This window comes from Sorex araneus, chromosome 3 (assembly GCF_027595985.1).
Source record: "Sorex araneus isolate mSorAra2 chromosome 3, mSorAra2.pri, whole genome shotgun sequence".
NCBI classification, from domain to species: Eukaryota; Metazoa; Chordata; class Mammalia; order Eulipotyphla; family Soricidae; genus Sorex; species Sorex araneus.
In genome coordinates, this window is record NC_073304.1 from 166,822,584 (window position 1) to 166,846,397 (window position 23,814).

At 45.1% G+C, this 23,814-nt stretch overlaps 1 non-coding gene and 1 pseudogene across 1 annotated transcript; both read left to right on the forward strand.

Annotated features, from left to right (window-relative positions):
- The first annotated feature begins 12,307 nt into the window (after positions 1 to 12,307).
- On the forward strand, positions 12,308 to 12,409 carry LOC129403871 (U6 spliceosomal RNA). Its single transcript, XR_008629529.1, has one exon. It is a non-coding gene; the product is annotated as a U6 spliceosomal RNA (small nuclear RNA).
- A 6,611-nt stretch (positions 12,410 to 19,020) lies between these two features.
- Positions 19,021 to 19,298, forward strand: LOC101540893 (60S ribosomal protein L37a-like; annotated as a pseudogene).
- The last annotated feature ends 4,516 nt before the right edge of the window (positions 19,299 to 23,814 follow it).

The following is a 23,814-nucleotide window of genomic DNA, read 5'->3' on the forward strand; positions in this document are numbered from 1 at the left end:
TTCTATTGCTTATACTAGTCATAGAGCTAGGAATTGGTTGTCAGATTACAAAATGATGTATTCTACCTCACTCTTCCTTCATTGCCTTCATTCCTTACCATAACTCTAGTTTCCAGTCCAATCCACGTGCTAACAATGAGGTGGTAACAAAAGTAACACACACATTGGGACCCAAAATGAAAAGGCCAGACTCATGTTTCTGGATAGTTATTGGCTTCTAGAAAGAAGGCGAAGGAGGGACAGGAAGGAGGAACTACTACTTGCTTCTCCAATAAGTGCTGCCTTTTTATCCAGTTGAGTGTAAAGAGACAAGACAAGTGGAAGACCATGTCCCCAATTTCCTACACTGTCACAAATGCTCATCTGTCTTTGTTTCTTTGGATCCTTGGCCCCAACTAAACTCCTCTAGTAGCTCAGATGTCTCATCCATTCACAGCCACTCACTGTTTTTTATTGCATCACCATGAGATACACAGTTACAAAGTTGCTGATGATTAATTTTCATTCACAGAATTTTCCAACAGCTGTCCTTTCATCAGTGTACATTTCTCACCACTCATGTCCCCAATCTCTCCCGAACTCTCCGCATCCCATCGATCTGCCTCTATGACAGACACTTTTCTTTCTTTTCTCCGTTGATCCTTCTTAGGCACTGTAGTTTGCAATACTGTTACTGAAGTAACTACATGTTATTTTACCTCCTTTCAGCACTCAGTTCTTGTCCAGAGTGATCGCTTCCAACTATCATTGACACAGCGGTCCCTCCTTGTCCGGACCGTATTCTCCCTGACTCCCTGCTTGTGGCAAACTCCCTACTATGGACCAGTTCCACTGATCCTCGTTTTCATTGACTTTGGGTATTATTCTCATCCTATTTTTTTAATATCACTAATTTTTATTAGCCATATCCACACCCAAAGTCACCTGGAGAGTTTTATTCAAATCACACAAATGCAAATCAGAGGCGAACAAACTGAGGTTCTGGAGAATGGAGAGGGGCATGTTGAAGCAAAGAGAATGGAAGGGGAGTCTTGCCTGGGCCACACGCTTTGCAAAAGATTTTCAGCTGATTCAGTTCTTCACACTTAGGTAGGGATCCCTGACTTCACGTCTAACTGCACATACAGCTTCTGCTAAGTCTGGGGCCACTGGCTCCAAAATGGCAGCGGTTCTGCTCAGAATGGGTGCTGGACAGTGAATGGGTCACCCTGCCTCACCCTGGTCTGGGCCACACAGTCTCCTGAACCTTGTCCTTCCCACCCTTGTCCACACAAGTCCCGCCTCCCAGGCCACCCCCTTCTCTTGACTCCAGAGTTTGTTTGGGGAAAAAAAAAATGATTCTACACGCCAGTGTCTGGCACTGAGCAGGTTCTAACAAGTGACCTAAGGTCACAAGGGACAGGGAGGGGGCGTCTAAGGTCAGCATCACAGGGCCCCAGGGAGAGAGGGGAGAACTGGCACCAGGGGCTCTCCCAGAGAGCCCCCCACACTCACGCATGCTCAGGGACCTCTCCATGGGGACTGGTTTCTGATTTTGGGGAGCCCAAGGGAAGGATATTCTCCCACTGGAAATTGATTTTTTTGTTGTTGTTGTTAAAATTAAAATGTGGGGAGGAGAAAATCACTGTAGCGCTGGCAGGCAGATGCCGGATGCAGCTAAGGCCCAGCTCCTTAATTGGGGATTAGAGGCTGTTCCTCACCGACGCACGGCCGAGGTGGCTTCATCAAAAGCTGGAAAATTCTCTCTTCAGGTGCAGTGACCTTTTGTGAAGTGCCCTGCAGGTTGGCGGGGCCCTGGGGAGCACCCTGGCCCCGCCCGACACTGTGGGGCTCCCCTACTTTGCTCATCCTCCCTCCCCCACATACCCCTCCCTCTTTCTTCTCTTCCAGGGGCCCATCCTGACTCAACCCACTTTCAGGTGGAGGCATGGAGGCATCTAGGACATGCACTCTGTTCCCCAGAGTCCAGGCAGCAGAATCGGGGTGAGGGGTGTGGGGAGAACCATTCCTGGGGGGTCCCCTGAGGTCCGGACCTTTTCCACACAGCTAGTGCCCAAGGCTGCACTTTTCACAAGGGCACTTGGGACAGCTGCGGGAGGGGGTGGCGTGCTGCCTGGAGAGTGACAGGGTCCAAGAGGTGGACTGCCACCGTTTGGCCCCACTCCCCACCACAAGCCACTCCCACCATAGGACAGTGAAGAGAGATGAAGCGGCAGGGGGCCAAGAGAAGACACAGCACCTTCTGATGAATGCACCCCCTCCCCCATAAGCTCCTTGGGAAGGACAAACCTCATCCACAGAGCAGTTGGAGGCATGGGATGGACAGATGTGCAAAGGCACTGAGGGGGTTAGAGAACACAAGCTCGCCCCACAGGCTCAACCTAAGCCTGGAAGGACCTGGGGATGGGTGGGGGGTGGGGGGCATTGTCAAGCCACATGGGAGACCCTATTCCCAAGTCCTTAGGGCTAAGGTCAACAACCACCTAAAGATGCCCACTCAATCTGGGCCTCGGGTTGGGCCTGACTCAGCCTAAGAGAGAACCTCTGGGTCAATGACACCCACTTTGGGCCTGATTCAGCCAATGGGGTTACCTCTGGGCCCAACTTAACCAATGGAGGCACCTTTGGGCTAGTAACGCCCACTCTGCACCTGAACCCGACTCAACCAATGGGACACCCCTGGGCTCATGACGTCCACCTTCTCGGAGCCCGACTCTGCCAATGAGGGTACCTCTAGGCCAGTGACCCAACATTTCTTCGGTCCTCCTGATGTAAGAAGGAGATGAACCCACCAGCAAACACCTGCTGAACATGTATTCTGGCACAGGGCTGATTCCTATTCTGACTCCAGGAGCCAAGGGCTGGATAGGCAAAAACCAAGGTGATGGAAAGAGGATCTGCCAGGGACTTGTGACTTTATCTCATTTCCAAGTTCTTTTCTACTTGCTATTATAACCGCCTTTGTATTATTTTGCACAAAAGCCTTTAGGCCTGTGTGTCCTGAAAGCATCAATGTGAAGCTATTCTTTTAAATGTCAGAAAACTCTGTGAATGGAGTTTCTTTCCTTTAACGACAAGGAATCTGAGACAGAAGTGGGGATAGTGGCACAGTTAATGACAGAGGTGGAACCGGAAGACATTCAAGAGTAAAGGGAGACTCTGGGGACTCTGCCGAGGGGGTGGTTAGAGAAGGCTTCCTGGAGGAGGTGTCTCTTTTAGCAATTTCTCTATGAGTGAGCTTCAAAGGGCCCTGGTTGTCTGACAGTAGGGTGAGGTTTTACCCTCAGCTCCCCCTTGACCACACTCACCTAAAGACACGCTCTGTGGGTCTGCCACAGCCAAGGTGGCCACCCTCTGTGGGCCACCAGTATCAGACCCTTAGAGGAGATGAGTGCTTTGGGCCCAGTCCAGCATGAGGCCATCTGCTGAGTGGCATGTTTGATTCATCAGCACCAGGAAAAGAAGATGTGCAATCTGCCCGGCCGTAATGAGAAAGATTGGAGTCCCCAGGAGCACGTGTTTATTAATGAGGGCACCACATTCATGATGACTCCACCATGGTGCTCAGCCAGAGCACACACATCTGGACCAGGAGGTGCCTGTGGCTCAGAGTCCAGCCTCCAGGTCTCACAACCATGGCGGGGGGGGAGGGGAAGGGGGAATGGCCATGCACCTCGGTGTCCATTCATTTACTCAGTGCACATTTCTTAAACAGTGACCACACTATAGCTTCATGGTCTAATCCCCTCCCAGATTTGGGGGATTTATGCTGGGGACAGAGGCATAGTCAGATGTCTTAAAGGAGTCTTCCGGGGTAGACTCGCCCAAAGCACTGGCTTCTAACCACATCTGGCAGGACCCAGGGACCTGGGTGTTCTCTGGAGTTCCTGGGAAGCATCTAGGGGTGTTTTATTCCCTTGCTATCAAGAGCAGCCACTCAGAGTTCAGAAAGGGCATCGTGGGGCCAGAGCAGTAGGTCGGGGTTCAGGCACTTGCCTTGTAAATGGCCAAATCTGGTTCAATTTTTAACACTGCACACGGTCCTCCAAGCACTAGAGGCGATTCCTGAGCACAGAGCCAGGAGTAGCCCAGTGTGGCCCAAACTCTTACCCTGCCAGAAAGAAAGAGGGAGAGAGAGAGAGAGAGAGAGAGAGAGAGAGAGAGAGAGAGAGAGAGAGAGAGAGAGAGAGAGAGAGAGAAGAGATGATGTCACGTGATTAAATCAACTCTGACTCAGTTCAAGGCACCCAGCCAGGGCTAAGATGCTGAAGGCAGAGTACCAGGCAGGCCCAGGCCAGCTCCCAGCACCAGGAAAGGCCTAGCCTATAAATTCAGGCATGGGAAGGCACATCTCACTCCTATGTCTCCTTGAGCAAATCTGGGGGTGCTGATGGGCAACAAGCATGAGGGTCTCCCTGAGCCCCGGACCACGGGGAGTCTCCTCACTGTTTGGGGGAGTCATGGGTTGCTGTGTCTAGGTGTGGGAGTCAGGCAGAATCTGAGCCCCATGCTGGTCACTGAAAGCATGTGACTGCTTTGGTGTGCTGTCTTCCTGTCCACGCTACCTGACACTTTTCCTGAACTCACGGCCTGCCCAGACAGGCCCCTCTGGCTGTGTGCAGTGCTCCCTGAGAGAAACATTAGGAAGCTCTGAGGGCTAGTGTCAAGCCGTCAGCTCGACTGATCCCCAGGTCGGAGGAGACAACAGCACCAGGAGACATCTTAAAACACAAGCTCAGAACACGGGGCATCCCGTGAGGAAGGCCATGTGCCCCGGACCTCTGGCCTCGTTCTTCCTCATAGATGGCCCCGTCCTGCTAGAAGTCAACCCATTTCCCATTTGGTCTTTGCAGACATGGACAAAGGCAGGGCACCTCCCTCCCCATCAGGGATCTCTCCCTTCCTTTGTGACTTGTGAGGCCCCTCCCCTACCCCCAATCCCAACTTCTGTCCCTGACAGCCTGGGTTCATGTGAAACAGCGACTTTCATTTCTACAGCTTTAAATGTTTCCTGACACCTGGCCAAATGCAGCCCCTTCTTTGTTCTCCTTCCTCAGAATTACCATGCTTCTTCATGCCCTTTATTTCTACCACGTGAGTTTCAGGAGCACTTTGTCAGATTTCTAAATATCCCACTGCAAGCCGGATTTGAGTGTGGGTGCCACCCCGAAGCAGCCCGTGAGCCAAGAGGTAGAGCGTGAACAGCGCGTGGTAAAGTATAAGTGTTACTGGGGGAGAAGGCGGTCAATAAAAGATGAGTTATAAGCCGGCTTCCCAATGGGTGAGCGGACCGAATTCTTGCAGGAGAGCTGGAAAATATGCACGTTTCACTTGCCCAGCCTTGGGACCAGGAGGGCTCTGCATGCCCCCTGCAGGAACCCCTGGCTCATTACAATGCCCTGAGGAAGATTGATTCTCCAGTCACCTCTCTCTGTCCGGAGCATGCAGACACATGCTCTGTGTCCCCACAGCCTCACAGCCCTGACACGCCATAGCAGCTGATGTAAGGGAATGGTGCTGGTGGTCACAGGGGTATGCTGGTGACCGAGGCATAGTCAGATGTCTCCAAGGAAGTCTTCCAAGATAGGCTTGCCCAAAGTACTGGCTTCTAACCTCATCTGGCAGGACCCAGGGGCTTTGGGCATCCTCTATTCTCAGGCACAGCTTCGACTGGAGGTCGCATGTAGAAGAGATGGAGAAGATATTCTTTCTGCTAGGGAGGCAAAAGTAAGGCCAAGGTGGGACTGCCGAGAGTCCCATGAACTTGATTTCTATCAAATCCCATGGCCAGCTGTGGGGGTGATGGCCACACCACTGGCTGGTGGTTTCTAAGCAAAGACCAATGGACATGCTGAGGAAGCGGGTAGCAGGATGTCACCACTAGCAGTTTGGGCTGGCGCAGGGATTCACAACACTTTTCTGCAGAGATCTGGGGGACAATCTGAGGGACTCAAACAAGCACAACCCAGCTCTGCCCCAAAGCAGCTAACTTACAAACTGTAACCTGACAGTCATTGCAAGCGGGACTGGGGGTGTGCCGTTGCATCATCTGTATATTTTATTATTACGTGGCTTATCTCCAACTGTCTGCAGCACACACCCAAATCCCGGTAACACACCAGCTGTCCCAACCCCTTCATTAGGGACTTAAGGGACACATGACAATCCTCCAGGCTGGCTCCAGGTGCCCCTGCTCCAGCAGGCAGATGGAGCCCTGGGAATGGCACCTGCGTCCCCATCCTACAGGCTCCTTCTTCTTCCTCTTTTGGCAGATTGCTTGGCATGTGGAGCGATTTCACATCTTCCATTTGAAGTGAACACATCACAATTAATTATTTGAGCCTGAGCAACTAGAGTTTTGGGCACAGCAGGCTTCTAGATGGACTGGGGGTTGACACAGATTCTCCACAGCTGCTGTACAGGAATGCTTTCAGGAGCTGGCTTCCAAGTGAACTCTCTTTGGGAAACTGCAACCAAGTGAAGGGGGTCAGGAGAGGGCTTAAATGATTTCCTGTAAGGAGTGTGTGTGTGGCAGGGTAAAAAACCAGACTCTCCTGAACCCCAGTGAGTCCTTTTTTACCAAGGGTTCCCCACTTGCCTGAGAACTCCCAAAGTTCTGACAATAACTGGGGATTTCTCTTTCCCAGTTGGATGCTTCTTCTTCTCCCTTTGCAATACTGGCATGTTGGGAGAGGCAGGAGTAATGAGAGGATGGGCTGGGGCCGGGTTTGCTGGCCCCACCTGCCTCCACATAGTAATTCTGTGCAAATAGGGCTGGGCCTTTGTTTTCCCTGTCAGATGCTCTTCTATTCCCAGGATAAATGCCACCTAGCTCTGGGTTCAGGGATCACTCCTGACCGTGCTCAGAGGCCATATGAAATGACAGGGACCAAACCTGATTGGCTGTGTGCAAGGCAAGTACCTTAACCCTGTCCAATCTTTCATGTTCCCCCCTTTCTTTTTTAATTAATCACAAATGAAAATTCTCCAACTTCCAGTGAGATCAGAGCAGCATAAAGCTGATGTTTCACCTCAGAGCAACCAGGCAAATGAGAGATGGGGTTATAAACTCCATTTGCACAGGTAGGAAAGTGATACCTGGGATCACAAAACAAACAGAAAAATACATCATCCCCAAAATAAAGATGCAGTGAGGAGTTGTGGAGAGGGAGGTCAAGCAGCAGAATTCAAAAGAACTTGTACAAAACATTTCCAGAAGAAATGCTCCTCAATATGTAAAGCCTTACTCCTCTGACTTCAAATTTATGAATGGAATAGATAGGAGGGAGCTGGGAGAGTACCTGTACCCATTCCATGGATGGCTTCCTAGTTCCATGAGGCAAAGAAAGGAGTAACACACACACACACACACACACACACACACACACACACCCCACCTGCGACTAGCTCCCCTTCAAACAAAGAGAATGTGCAGAAAGGGACTAGCACAGGATCTACACGAGATAGAAAAACAGTAGCAGATAAAAATCAACAGAAAAATGTTTTCACAGAGCTGAACAAACATGCCCAAATATTTCACCATGATTAAAAAGAAAGAAATAAGGCAATTATCTCAGTGAATCAAAAACACCAAAGATATGAAGGAAAATACTCCTGTAGTGAGAGACCTATTCCATAAAAATTTCAAAACACGCAAGAAAGAAATTGGAGATCTTAGGAAATGGGAAAACATTCCATGCTCATGGATTGGACGAATCAAAACTATCAAAATGACCATCTTGCCTAAACTTCTATTTAGATTTAGTGTAATTCCTATCCAGGTGCAGATGACAGCCTTCAAGGACTTAGAATAGTCAATTATAAAGCTTGTGTTTAATCATGAAAGACCCTGCATAGTCAGAACCATACTATAAAACTAGAAACTTGGGGGCATCTCACTACCTAACTTGAATCCTTACTCTAAAGCCATAATAATCAAAACAGTGTGATATTGGAGTAAAGAAAGACTCTCTGACAAATAGGTCAGTATAAAATACCCAAGGATAAATCCCATATATATGGTCAGTTGATTTTTGACAAGGGAGCTGAGTGCATAAAATGGAAGAGAGTCTTTTCAACAAATGATGTTCAGAGAATTTAATAACCCCATGCAAGAAATTAAAGCTGAATCCATAGCTCACACCTTACACAAAAGTGAACTCAAAGTGGATCAAAGACTGAGATCAGACCTGAATTGATAAAATATATTGAGAAAAATATAGGCAGAATGCCCCCAAAAATGCTCCTTTAACCTCAAAGGAGTCTTCGATGATATAATGCCATTGACAAAGGCTACAGAATCAAAACTAAACAAATAAGACTATAACAAACTTAAAGGTTTTTGGGGCTGGAGCAACAGCACAGCGGGTAGAGTGTTTGCCTTGCATGTGGCCAGCCCGGGTTCAATTCCCAGCATCCCATATGGTCCCCTGAGCACCGCCAGGAGTAATTTCTGGGTGCAGAGCCAGGAGTAACCCCTGAGCATCTCCGGGGTGTGACCCAATAAGCCGGAAAAAAAAACCCTTAAAAGTTTCTTTATGGCAACAGAAACATGGGCTAAAACTAAATGACAGCTAATGGAGTGGGAGAAAATATTTGCACTCAACACAACCGCTAAAGGATTGATATCCAGGATCTATAAAGTACTCCAAAGATAAACAACAACAACAAATCTAAAAGCACTGTAGCATTGTAGTACTGTCGTCCCGTTGTTCACAGATTTGCTTGAGCGGGCACCAGTAACGTCTCCATTGTGAGACTTGTTACTGTTTTTGGCATATCAAAAACGCCACGGGTAGCTTGCCAAACTCTGCCATGCGGGTGAGATACTCTTGGTAGCCTGTCGGGCTCTCCGAGAGGGACAGAGGAATCGAACCCAGATCAACCGTGTGCAAGGTAAACACTCTACCCGCTGTGCTATCACTCCAGTCCAAATCTAAAATCCCCATCAAAAAATGGGAAGAGAAAATAGATAGATATTTCTCTGAAGAAGACCAACAAAGGCCAATTGGCAGATGGAAAAAAAAACCACTTATTATTAAGGAAATCCAAATCAAGACAATGAGATATCATCTTACACCAGTGAGAATGGCACATATTAAACATGCTGGGAGCAATCTACAGTGGTGAGGATGTGGTACAAAAGAAACCCTCATCCACTGCTGGTAGGAATATTATCTGGTCCAACCCCTATGGAAAACAGTATGGAGGGTACTCAGTACACTCAGAATTGAGCTCCCATATCACCCAGCATTCCACTTTCAGGTATTTATCCCAGAACAGAAAAACATTTAGTTGAAAGAATGTATGCGCACCATTATTCACTGTAGCACTCAGTACAATAGCTAAGATTTGGAATCAATCTACAGGTCCAACGACAGATAAGTGGATCATGAAGAGGTGGTATATGTACACAAGGGAATACTACACAATTATCAGGAATGATTAAATTATGCAAGTTTCTGCAAGATGGATAGAACTGGAAGATATCATCTTAAATGAAGTAAGTCAGAAGTAAAAGGATAAACATGATAAACAAAATATCACTTTATATGTGATATTTAGAATAACTTGATGAGGGAAGGCAATGTTCTAAAGGAGGGGATGCCCAAATCAATCTTGGCCCCAAAGTATAGGGAGGAGATGAAAAGAAAGAGTGGAGGGGAGGAGGAGAAGAGACAGATGAGAAGCAACATCAAGAGATCAGGTACAAAGGTGGTGTTAAAGAATGATAAAGGCAAATATCAAAACCACAGAGTCAACAACACTGGAATCAAGAGAACCAAACTTTAACGACCGAGCTTAGGTGCCCGTCAAGAGACAGGCATGTTTGGCATGGGGATACGGGAGAGAATCTGGGAACATTGGTAGAGGAAAGTTGACGCTGATGATGGGATAAAAACTGCAATATTACATGTCTAAAATTCACCTATGAATAACTGCAAACTATGGTGCTTTAATAAAATGATTTTTTAAAAGAAAATATTCCTGTAACCTAAAGAAATTGAGGCATGAATGTATTAGGTAGAGAATTAACAAACTACAGGAACTGAAGGTTAAGCATATTCTACAGAGTTATAGTTATAACTCTACAAACCTTCCAAAATATACACCCACAACAAAAGAGAGAAAATCCACATAGAAAAAGTTTCCTAATAAGAAACAGAAATCTTGACATCAAAGAATGGCAGAGAAAAAAAAATCAAGCATATATGTCACACAAACAAATGAGAAATGTATTTCGCTCATATATAAATATACGTTACTGAGCTAAACTCACTTATTAAAGAAAAAGACTCCAGATTATATCACAGTTGTCAAACCCAACTCTCCTTTCTATAAAAGCTATACCCAAATCATTCAATGGTTGAAAATAAGATAATAGATAATGGTATTCCAAGAACATGCTTAGAAAAATAAAAGAAATCATGACCAAAATATCAAATACACTCAATCCTGATGACAAATATCAACCAAGACCAAAAATGAGATATCATTCAGCAGAAAACTATAATTCATGGAATAAAGATAGTCATGACTACCTAAAACATGAATAGCATAAATCTGTTAACAAAATTCAACTGATTTTAGAGACTTGATTGGCTTAGCCAATAACTCAGGAATCAAACAGCATCCGATCTGCAGCTGGGAAAATGATCTGATAAACTGTTCAAAACAGAAGAGACTGGGAAGCAGACAGGATCCAGGACACTATACCGGCAAGACTCTGACTGTGACAAGATCCTTCTTTAGATTACTATCTCACTATCTCATTGTTTATAATGAGGGGGTTCCTGGCTGATGATCTGAGATCCCACTACTGGGAAAAACTGAAACTCTAATCAATTCTTGGGTGACAGGGTTTGCTGATCAACTGCATGAAGGGACCAGTTGTCTTGTTTTTAATGCACTGATATTTAACAAGAAAAGTAAAACAAAATTCTAGGAGCTATAGAATGACTGCATTCATATGTGGGATATAAAGAAAAAAATAGTATGAGACTAATATCCAAGGCCAGGGAAAATGGGCCAGGACTGGTCAATGGTTGGAAGCTCACCTCAAGTGTGTGTGTGTGTGTGTGTGTGTGTGTGTGTGTGTGTGTGTTGTGGGGGGGCGGAGGGCGGTAAAAGCAGTTAGGACAGAGAAGGGACCAGTATGATAATGATAGTTGGAAATTATCACTCTGAACAGTGTTGAAAGTAGGTAAGGGGATATACCTGATAACCTTTATCTGCATTGCACACTATAATGCCCAAAAGGAAAGGGGTGGGGGAGAAAAGTGCCTACCATAGAGACTGGGGCAGGGGGGGCAGGAGGGAAACTGGGGAAAGGTACACTGGTGAAGGGATGGGTGTTGGAATATTATATTACTTAAAACAAAATCCTGAACAACTTTGTAATTGTGTATCTCACTGTGATTCAATTTTTTTAAATTAACTAATTTTTAAAAAGATTCTAGGAGAAATAGGCAAAAATGCTCTAGAGTAAAAGATTTTTATTCAATTGTCTGTGGTAACCAATCAAAATTAAATTTAAAGGGCCAGAGAGATAGCTCAAGGGGAGTAGAACAGACCTTACATTTGATCCCAGCATAGCATGCAGCCCTGGTGGCTTCTATAAACAAATGAAGCTTGAAGAAGGGGGAAAAAACCACAATTTATTCTATGTACATTTAAAGTATATATCTCAAACTTTGTCTCAAAATTCTCAAAACAGGGGCTGGAGCAATAACGCAGCGAGTAGGGCATTTGCCTCGCATGCGGCCGACCCGGGTTCGATTCCCAGCATCCCATATGGTCCCCTGAGCACCTCCAGGGGTAATTCCTGAGTGCAGAGCCAGGAGTAACCCCTGTGTATGTGACCCAAAAAGCAAAGTGTGACCAGGTGTGACCCAAAAAGCAAAAAAGAAAAAAAAAATCTCAAAACAGGGGCTGGAGCGATAGCACAGCGGGTTGGGTGTTTGCCTTGAACGTGGCCAACCCGGGTTTGATTCCCAACATTGTACGTGGTCCCCCGAGCACCACCAGGAGTAATTCCTGAGTGCAGAGCTAGGAATAACCCCTGTTCATCGCCAGGTGTGACCCAAAAAGAGAAAAAAAAAAACAAGATCTATCAAAATTCTCAAAACAGAAAGAACATTTTCACTTGAAATGCAAAAAAGGAAAATGTTCCATCACTGGAGATACTGCACACAAAGACTAAAAGTGAACAATAAAATCAGAAATAAAAATTCACCACTAGAAAAAAATGTTGTCTTTATAAAGATAGCTCTTGGATAAAAAAGAGCTCATAAATATAACAAAATAAGTGCTTGCTTCAGCAGCACATATACTAAAATTGGAATGATACAAAGATTAGTATGACTCCTGAGCAAGAATGACACAAATTCTTGAAGCATTCCACATTTAAATATATATAGGATAATGGCAAGAACATGATAATTAAGACAATATCTCTAAATTCTATGGAAAAAGCTGAAGCACTATCCTAAGGAAAATGCTTTTATATATACCAATAATGATCCAAGGTAGATAAATGAGTTAAAATAAAATAAATGATAAAATTTAAATTTAGAAACTATAAAATAAAATAATAAGGAATAATTAAAGCTAAGATAATAAGTAAAATATTAATTTTAAAATGGAAATGTTAGGATAACTCTATGGGGTGGCCATTGGAAAAATCTCATTAATAAAAGAGAGAGAGAGCAAAACTGCATTACAAGGGCCAAAAAGATAGTACAATGAGTAGGGTGTTTGTCTTGCCCTCTGCCAACCTGGTTCAATCTCCTGCATCTCACATGGTCCTCTGAATCTGCAGGAGTGATCCCTGAGTGCAGAGCCAGAAGTAAGCCCTGAACACTGCCAGGTGTGGCCCCAAAACAACAGCAACAAAAAATAACTAAGCAAACTAACCAAATTATATACCACATGAGGTGTATTGGGAAGCAGAACCACCAATATAGAGGAAAATAAAATTCAGCTTTATTCAACTCTATGTAAGTATTGTTGAAAATTATGAGGAAATTAATAATTTCATAAGCTGTAATTTAACTTACTCTATAGTATAAAGAGAAAAGAAAATCTAAGGCTAATTATCAAAGAATAAATAGAAAAATTAATAAATTTTCTCCATAAAATTACAAGGCCAGAAATTATTATAAAGTAGCTTATTAAAAGAAAAAGAAAGTTTTCTGTTATTAAAAGAAAAAGAATGAAAAACAATGATTTCTAAAAGCCCTTCACTTTGTTAGAATGTAGAAAAAGAAGGAATTCTTTCAAATTATTTTGAATGAAGCAAACATAACACTGATTCCAAAATCTCACGGTAAACTAGTATCTTTATAAATATCATCTCAAAGGTCTGTATTGGAAAATTTATTAATACAGTCCCCATATTTATAGATATAAAATGATATAATCATCTTCATAGATACAAAAAAGGTATCTAGGGGCTGGAGTGATAGCACAGCGGGTAGGGCGTTTACCTTGCACGCAGCCGACCCGGGTTTGAATCCCAGCATCCCATATGGTCCCCTGAGCACTGCCAGGGGTGGTTCCTGATTGCAGAGCCAGGAATAATTCCTGTGCATCGCCAGGTGCGACCCAAAAAGAGAAAAAAAAAAGGTATATAGTCAAATTCAACAATCATTCTTTTCTAATTCACATATGTCATATATAGAGTACAAAGGTACAAATCTTAAATACATAACTCAGTGATTTTTAAAAATATTTACAGGTGCATTGCATTTATATAATCACTATTCAGTCCAGATATATAATATTTTTCTTCATACCGAAACTCCCCTTACTTTCTAATCAAATTTTTATCCACCAAAATAACCATTGTTACTTTGTCTTTAGTTTTATTAAGAAAAATTCATATTTTTTCTGTTCAAAAACCTCATATAAATGGAATTATATGGTATCTGTCTTTAGCTACATGAATGTGTTAAAACCTCTTAGATAAGCAAGAATATCTAAATACTTCCTCAAATGATGAAACTGTAATCCACATAATCAAACCATGGTCAGTTAAAGGCCTAATAAATAGAAGAACCCATTTATGATAGCAAGAAAACCATACAAAGACAAAATGCCCAGAAAAATAAATAATAAAAGTAAAAGATTAAAACAAAGAAAATTCCCCAAACACAGAACAACTTTCTGAGTTCAGAGCTGAATGAGAAAATTGCTATTATTATTTAACACTGTCCTGGAAATCCTAATGAATGCAATTAGATTTATAAGCATTGGAAAATGATTTTACCGGAGGAGGTAAAATGATTCCTGCTGCTTTCAAATGGGGAGCCCCCAAAATCATAGAGGAGACGTGGAACCCCAACTGTGGTGTTGTGGACAAGCTCCAGATACACAGTGGGGGGGTGCCACTAGGGCTACTAACAATCATCAGGGCTCAGGAGCTCTCGAGCTCTCTTGCTCTGTGACTTGAGAGAAGTTATGTGAAATCCAAGGAGGAAAACCATAACCCCCCTCCCCCCACACACACACATGCATGCAATGCATATGTGCACGCACAACCATACTACTAGTATACATGAGAAGAGAAATGGAGAGTATCCTGTTGAGTGAAATGAGTCAGAAAGAGAGAGACAGGTATAGAAAGATCGCACTCATCTGTGGAATATAAAGTAGCAGAATGGGAGACTAACACCCAAGAGTACTAGAGATAAGGACCAGGAGGTCTGCCCCACAGCTTGGAAACTGGCCTCACATGCTGGGGGAAAAGGCAGCTGAGATAGAGAAGGGAACACCTAGTAGAGAATGTTGGGAGGACCCACTTGGGTTGAAAGCTGCATGCCAAAAGTAGACTATAGACCGAACATGATGGCCATTCAATATCTCTATTGCAAACTACAACAAACTCCTGCAACAGGAGAGAGAACAAAAGGGAATGTGCTGCAGAGGTAGGATGGGGTGGTGGGGGTTGGGGTGGTGGTGGTAGGAGGGATAGTGGGAACATTGGTGGAGGAGAATGGGCACTGGTGGAGGGATGTAAACAAAATGCAAACATGAAAGTTTATGTTTGTAACTGTACCTCACGGTGATTCACTAATAAAAATTTTAAAAAAAAACTAGCTAAGTTGCCTAGATACAAAATTAGAATAAAGAACTTAGGAACTTCCATGTAGGGCCAGAGAGAGAGCAGAGGGTTTAATTTGCTTGCCTTGCATGCAGATGACCCTCAATTTGATCCCTGGCACCACATACAATCCTCTCAGGCCCCGCCAGGAGTGATACTGTGATCCTAAACACAGGACCAAGAGTAAACCATGAAGTCTTCCAGGTGTGACCCCCCAAACCTAAAACAAGTAAAACACCTTCACATAATCAAACCATGGTCAATTTAAGGCCTAATAAATAGAAGAACCCATTTATGATAGCAAGAAAACCATACAAAGACAAAATACCCAGAAAAATAAATAATAAAAGTACAAGATTAAAACAAAGAAAATTCCCCAAACATAGAAGACTAGAAAAAATGATAAAGCTAAAATGATGGTGGTGACACTCCACATTGGATAAATATATAAGTCCTCCTTGAACTGTGATTTTTCATTAACGTAAACAAATACCACTGAGCTACTGTAAAGTTCGCATGGAAAAAATGTAGCACTGTAGCACTGTCATACCATTGTTCATTGATTTGCTCGAGTGGGCACCAGTAATGTCTCCATTGTGAGACTTGTTGTTACTGTTTTTGGCATATCGAATATGCCACAGGTAGCTTGCCAGGCTCTGCCTTGCAGGCCGGATACTCTCGGTAGCTTGCTGGGCTCTCCTAGTGGGACGAACGAATAGAACCTGGGTCAGCCACATGCAAGGCAAATGCTCTACCTGCTGTGCTATCACTCCAGTCCTGGAAAAAATGAACAAAAAAACCCAGAATATTATTTCAAAAAGAGTCGTGAAACCTCCCAGCATCTCTTTACATTGAAATATGTTATAAAGCTATAAAAATGAAAATATTGTGATTAGCATTTGACTAAACAAGCAGATGAACAGAACAATTAAAAATGTCATATATAAGCTCAATTTTTAGGAAATTTGTAAACAAGAGGATTCTCAAGTCAAAAGGAATAAGTCAAATCTTTAAAAGAGGTTTGTTATAAATAAATAAATAAATAAATAAAGGGGCTGGAGCAATAGCACAGCGGGTAGGGCGTTTGCCTTGCACGCGGCTGACCCGGGTTCAAATCCCAGCATCCCATATGGTCCCCCGAGCACTGCCAAGAGTAATTCCTGAGTGCATGAGCTAGGAATAACCCCTGAGCATCGCCCGGTGTAACCCAAAAACCAAAAATAAATAAATAAATAAATAGATAAATAGAAGATGTTTGCTGGAAGCAGGGGAAATAGTAGAAGTACTAATTTGCATGTAGCTGACCAATTTAAGCCCTGGCACCACATATGGTCCCAGAGACAGTTCATGTGAACTGACAGTTATGATCCTCAAAAAGTTATTTCTGGGAGAATAGAATGAAACCCAAGAAAGAAATTAAGGTTTATCATACAACACTGACACAGAATGAAATTGCAACTGAACAGCTGTATTAAAAGTGATACCATTCATTCAGAGAGAAGAAAGCATGGAAGAAGTTTTATCATCACAAAGTGTGAAAGGCCTAAGTATGGCTCAAACTCCAAAGTGCTAAAAGAGAAACTCAGCCACAGAAACATTTTTTAAATCTGCATGAAAAAAAAAAACGACACAATACCATGTACCAAATAAAAACACAAACTGACTTGTTTTCATTTGGGACCCACAGTGCTCCTGGTACTGGGAACTGAACCTGGGTCAGCTACATACAAGGCATGTTCCCGACCTACTATACTACCTCTCCAGCCTCCTAAAAAGATGAACTGAAGAACTGAAAGCAAATTTCAATTTCTTTAATACACAAAGAGTTCACAGATCAATAAGGATGGCAGGAAGTGAAGCCTTAACAACACAAAAGAAAAAATATCTGGAACAGTTTTTTGATGAGAAATGATGTGGACTAATTTACTGAAAGATAAGTATATGTGGGTTTTATAAGCATGGTGGGGATCAAGGACAGTAGAGACAAGGGCCAGGAAGATTGCTTCATGGATGGAAGCCTGCCTCATGAGCTGGGGGAAATGGCAGCTTGGATAAAGAAGGGATCACTAAGTCAATGATGGTTGAAGGGATCACTCGGAATGGGAGATGTGTGCTGAAAGTGGATAAAGGACCAAACATGATGGCCTTTCATTATCTGTATTGAAAATGATAATGCCCATAAGTAAGAGAGAGTATGGGGAAAATTGTCTGCTATAGAGGAAGGGGGAGGGGTGGGCCTGCGGTGGGAGAGGGATACTGGGGACATTGGTGGCAGAAAATGTACACTAGTGGAGGGATGGGTGTTCTATCATTGTATGACTTAAACTCAAACATGAAAGCTTTGTAACTGCAGCTCACAGTGATTCAATTAAAAAATGTGAATAAAAAATTAATTTAATACAAAATAAAAAGCATAGCCGTGGGGGGAAGGCTTAACTCTATACACAATACACATCTTGAGAAATAAAAACACTTTGCTAAAAAAGCATGTCAGTATTAAGCTGGCAAATATGCTAAATACCGCCCTGTGGAGGTTATGCCAATTTACACTATTATTTCCCACATGCTGGCCCAGTCAGAGGATTATTGGCAGAAGTGTAAATTGGAATCGCTTCTATGAAACGTAGAGATATTGGACAAAATTTGAAAAATACAAGTGCCCTTTGGATCCAGACATTCTACTTACAGAAATTAATCCTTAGTGATACTCCAGCATGCATGAAATAAGGTCATTTGTTCTACACTGTGCCACTATTTATAATAGCAAAGCACTGAGAGTGGAAAACTAGGGAAAGAAAGTAAATACTTGCAGCTGTAACCAGAGCGAGGGAAAATGCAAAAATAATGCTATGCAGCAGATCACCAGCTGTGTCATAAAAAAAGAGGGTGGGTAGTTGCGGTGTTTTGCTCAAATGAAAACTATCTTAGAGGAATGCCCACAAAGTATTTGCCTGCCACTCCCAGAGAGGAAATCCAGTTATATAGGAGACAATGGTAGGACACGAATCTCTCTCTCCATATATATAATATATATTATATATATATGTATAGTAGCATTGCATTGTAGCATTGTCCTCCTATTGTTCATCAATTTGCTTGAGCGGGCACCAGTAACGTCTCCATTGTGAGACTTGTTGTTACTGTTTTTGGCATATCGAATACGCCATGGGTAGCTTGCCAGGCTCTGCCGTGCGGGCAAGATACTCTTGGTAGCTTGCCAGGCTCTTCAAGAGGGACAGAGGAATTGAACCCAGGTCGGCCGTGTGCAAGGCAAATGCCCTGCCCCCTGTGCTATTGCTCCAGTATGTACGTATATAGACATATATACATACACACATACATTATTGTATAGTTTTCTAATCTTAAACAATTTGAAACCTTTACAGATTCCACATAGAAGCAGATTAAAAAAAATTGATCATTATTAACTTCTACTGAGTGCTTTCAAAATCTCATCATTCCTAGTACAGAGAGTAGGGTTCTTGCCTTCATGTGTGTGACCTGGATTCAATCCCTGGCACCACAGATGGTCCACCAAGTCTGCCAGAAGTGATGCCTGATGCAGAGTGATCCCTGAGTCAGGCGTAAACCCTGAGCACCACCCTCTATCACCCCCAAACAAGAATTAATGACCATTAATGGAACTATCTACCATGACCACTGGAAGCACAGCAGCCAATAACAGCTCGAGAGAGTCAGTTGGGGCCTGGGGAAGCAAGGCTCTGAGGAGGAAACATGTTAAAGCAAAACTTTAACATGAGCTCAGTTACCCAGTTGCTTAACAAGTTCTAATGCTGTCAAACTAGTACCAGGCATTGGTGCCAGGCCCTGGGTAGAGTGAGGTGACCCAGATCATCTCTTTCCTCAAGAAGCTTCCAGAACAGCTCCTCTCTGTGTCTGAGCTGGGTGGCGGTGCGATGGCTAAACGCACCAAGAAGGTGGGGATCGGGGTAAATACGGGATGCGTTACGGCACCTCCCTCCGGAAGATGGTAAAGAAAATTGAGATCAGCCAGCACACCAAGTACACGTGCTCCTTCTGCAGCAAGACCAAGATGAAGAGACGGGTCGTGGGCATTTGGCACTGTGGTTCCTTCATGAAAACAGTCGCTGGGGGCGCCTGGACCTACAACACCACTTCTGCCATCACAGTCAAATCTGCCATCAGAAGACTGAAGGAACTGAAAGACCAGTAGATCTGCCATCTGGAGCATTGCTAGCCCATAATAAATGGGTTAATTTATGGGGGAAGAAAAGAAGCTTCCAGAACATTGGCTATGAGGAGACATGTGGACAATCCTAGCGTCTGAGTGATTTTTGTAGAGATGGAGATCTGTCTTAGATTCCACAGAACTAAAGAGGAGAGGGCTTAGATTCCCTAGGGAAGAAGATGAGGAGAGTTTAAGGGGTAACACTGGTAGTGAGGTGGGTTTACAGGTGGGCATTCCAAACACAGGAGGAGTGTGGAGGGGAGTGAGAATTACTTTGAGAGGACCAGAAAACTGGATTTGGTTCCTCATTCCACATGTCTAGAAGGAAGAAACTGTGTCAGAGATGGCCAAGTTATGTCTAGAGCAAAGTTCTTGAAGTGTAGCATGCCCCATAAATAAGGGCATAGACTGGAAAGCATGGTTCTGTCCACCCACCCATGAATGAAGAAGCTGGTACAGAACTAGGTTAGGAGTTGAGGGCAGCCTAAACTGAGACAAGGGCTGTTGGATGAGGAAGAGGGCGAGCCAGGGAAAGGTTCTTCAGTGTATGAACGTGAGACTTAAGCAGAGGGACTATGAGGGCTTAAGGAGGCTGTAAGATTAACATCATCTCCTGCTCCTTTTCTCCCTTCATGCACTTGTCTCCAAAGCGCATAAAGTCTTGGCCAGTCAAGACAAGTGCTTGTTGAGGTGGCGGGGTGGGGGGCATCTCTGAGATGAGGGGCTTCTGGGAGAAGCCAAGGTTCTTCTCTATAAATAGCAGAAATGTACTGGGTTTGAGATTGCATGCTAGGAGAATGCCTTTTTGGAAAACTTCCTCTGGGATGCCTCCTTCTAGGCTGAAGATTATCTAAATCATCTACTGAGTGAGGAGAGATCACACGGCTGGAGTCCTGGATGCCCTAAGCGCTCCCCAACTCACAGCAGGGTTCAGTCTCACAAACGATCTCAGTAGAACAGAGAACCACCCAGCTGAGGCCAGTCAACCCATCATAGAACTATTGGGGGGATGGGTAGAACCCAGTTACCTTCACTAAAGCCACTGTGTGTTCCCACAGTGGATATTTGTTATGCTGCAACTGAATAGACAAACAGAAAAAAAATCTCAGCACTCTTTCAAGATGTTGCCAGTATTAGTCCTTGTGAGCTGTACAACTGTCTAAAATCCCAGATCCAGAACACCCCCAGGCCAGGATGATTTCCAGCCCCCGCCAGTCACCGCTTAGATACTCCCCTTGCACCACGTTGTTCATCCATGTTCCCCCATGGAGTAGAAACCCAGCAATTCCTAAGGAGAGGGTGGCTTCTGATGGCGTCTAGCTCATCCCCTCTCTTCCCGGGCTCAGCTGGATTCCTTTCTTTCTAATACCTGTGGCTCTCATTTCAATTGGATTGAAACCATTCTTAGTCTTCTTAGAATTGAAACCATTCTTAATCTTTCTAGTAGAAAGCCAGCTCCATGGGTGGGGTGGGATGGGGGCACTAGGGGAGTCTGGGGGCGGGGGGCTCAGTAATTTCCTCCTCAGCATACGTCAGGTTACATGGTGAGCAGCTGTCAAGGGCAGGGATGAACTGGTGCATGACTATCCAGCCTGTACCCTGCAAATAGGCTTTTTTGGACAATCACACAATGATGTGACTCCCACTGAAGCTTGGGTACTGGCATTTTTGTTCCCCAAGTTGCCTGTCTCTCCCCTTGTTTATCAGAGCTTGCTTTGCTTCAAACCTCTTCAGGCCTGTCTGATTCTCCCTCTGTGGGGCAGAGAAGGCGAGAAGATGAGCTCCAGTAAATGTCTATCTCCTGCCGGAAACCTAGTCCAGCCTATCAGAGAAAGTGGTACACACTGTTCTTTGTGAATACCATCCTCAAAGGAGAGAAAACAGAGCCTTAGCCTGGATGGGATGGGATGGGATGGGATGGGATGGAATGGGATGGGATGTATGTGATGGAATGGGACAGCATGGATGAAATGGGATGAAACGGGAGGAGATGGATGAAATAAGATGGATTGGCTGGGCTGGTGGAATGAGATGGATAAGATGGGATGGGATGGCGGAATGGGATGAGATGAAATAGATTAAATGGGATGTATGGGATGAGATAGATGGGTTGGGATGGGATGGACGGGATAAGATGGGATGGGATGGGTGGGTTGGGATGGATGGAGTGAATGGGATGGATGAGATGGGATGGGATGGGATGAAATGGGATGGATAGGATAAGATGAATGGGTTGGGAGTCACCACCTCCTCTGTACTCAGGAGAGTGGGAGCGTAAGTGCATTATCTCTGTGGCTTCCCCACCCTCCCAGGGGCCTTTGAGAGTTCTCTTCTTGTGGCAAACACATCTGCAGACTCTTGTTGAAATCGGCAGAGCTTAGAGGCAGTTGATTGAGGAAAACATACTCAATAAACCTCCCAGGAATTCTGGGATATTTTCCCTTCATTTACTTCATCTATTCTAAGGGAAACCAACGTACATCGCAAAAGTGGCTGAACACATGAGCAGGCAGCATAAATCCAGCGTGCCCACAGAGATGCAGATGTTCGGTGATCACTCTGGGCTCTCCCAGTCGTTATTAAATCTTTTTTTTTCTTTTGTAACCGCACCACACAGTCTCGCCCCCGCTAGTCCGGGTGCTGCACCTCCCCTCCCCAGCGTTTTAGGGACCTTTGGACCCCAATGATCCCATTTATGACAACCCTCCGGGTCACGACCGTCCTCTCCATCTTTCCCATAAGGCAGCCCAAGTCCTAGAGGTGGCTCGCTGAGTCTCAGCGGGTCACGCGGTAAACAAGAGGCAGAATCAGGGTTTTTCCACTCGAGCCTCCTGATTCATCGCTGGCTCTCGCCTTGCGGAGCAGCTTGCCAGCAAGGAACCGCTCTGGCGCCCTCTGGAGGTCACGGCTCCATCCTGCCCCGGGCCCAGACCAGGGCCTGGGCAACCAAGACCCGGGCTGCAGGGAGATGCTCAGGAGGAGCCTGGCAGTATCTCAGCGAAACGGGTCCCGGTATGGAAACACGTGGAGGGCTCCGCAGCCCACTCCCCTGCGTGGGGGCCGGGGGCGGCGGTGTCAGCCTCCCCGCCCCCGCGCAGGGGCCCACAGCTGTCTGTCTGTGTCAAATGTTCTGGGGCTTCAGCTCCCCGCACAAAGAGAGTTCAGAGCTGTCAGCAGCGTTCCCACAGTCTCTGGGTGCTGAGGAGCAGGTGATAATTGTAGCCCTGTCACCTCATCACCTCTGAGCTGGATGGGGGGTTGGTTTGGGTTTTTTTTCCCCCCTTCTTCTTCTTCTTCCTCTCCTTCTTCTTCTTCCAAAAACAAATGTTGTGCTGCCTCAACCTCCAAGCTGGAGGTTTGGTTGTTGAGGAGATGCCCACGTAGGCCGTTGGTGCCTTCCACAGAGTGCAGGAAACAGCAGAGGCGACCTGGAAGCTGCAGGGGAGGTGGGGTGTGTGGGTCAAGGGTGAGCTCAGGGAGCACCCCAGGAAGACTCGGCGCCCACAGCCAGCGTGCAGGCTCCTCGATCCCCTGAGGAAAACTCCCCTCACAGCTACTGAGCTGCCTCCCGCACTGCGGAGGAGACACGGAGAAGCCTCCGCCTTCTCCCTCCCGGTTCTTGACATTTTGTTTGTGTTTTCGTTTCTGGGCCACACCCGGCAGCGCTTGGGGCTTACTCCTGGCTCTGTGCTCAGGGACCTCTCTTGGTGGGGTTCTGGGGATCATAAGGGGTGCTGGGGATTGAACCCGGGTTGGCCACATCTAAGACAAGCACCTTAGCCACCGTCCTATCGCTTCAGTTCACCTCTCACCTCTAAGAAGGCATTAATATTCTGTTCTCAGGTCCCCCAGCATTTCCAGACAATTCTTCTGACTGAACATGCTCCCCAGCTCCTGGGGCCGTGCCTTTGGAAGGATTCCAGGCTCCTGACTCTTCCCACCTCCCTGTCCCCAGGACATAGCCCAAATCATCGGGGAAAGTTGGTCCTCAGCGCTTGCAGAGAGCAGAGCGGCTTTCTCAGGAGGCTCCACACACGCTTTCACACGCAAAGGCATACAAATCGAAACCAAGTCCCACAAGAATAGCTGTGGTTATGCATAATAATTAACTCGCTAACCGAGTGCTTTGCCAAGTGCCAAGGATTGCTTCCGGTCATTAGTACCACTGAATCTCATATATACACAGATGATAGCACTATTGCCTTACAAATTAAAAAAACTAGACCTTCAAGTGTTTAGGAATCCACCTGAGTTGGAGTTAAAGGAGAATTGAAATAGAGCTAATTTCAGGTCTGCTAGTCTCCAAAAATGAATATTCTTTTTTGTTCGTTTATTTGAGCCACACCCAGCGGTGCTCAGAGGTTACTCTTGGCTCTGCACCCAGGAATCACTCCTAGCAGTGCTCAGGGGGCCATATGAGATGCCGGGATCAAGTCTAGATTGGCCGAGTGCAAGGCAGGTGTTTTACCCACTGTACTATCACTCCAGTCCCCCTCAAAAT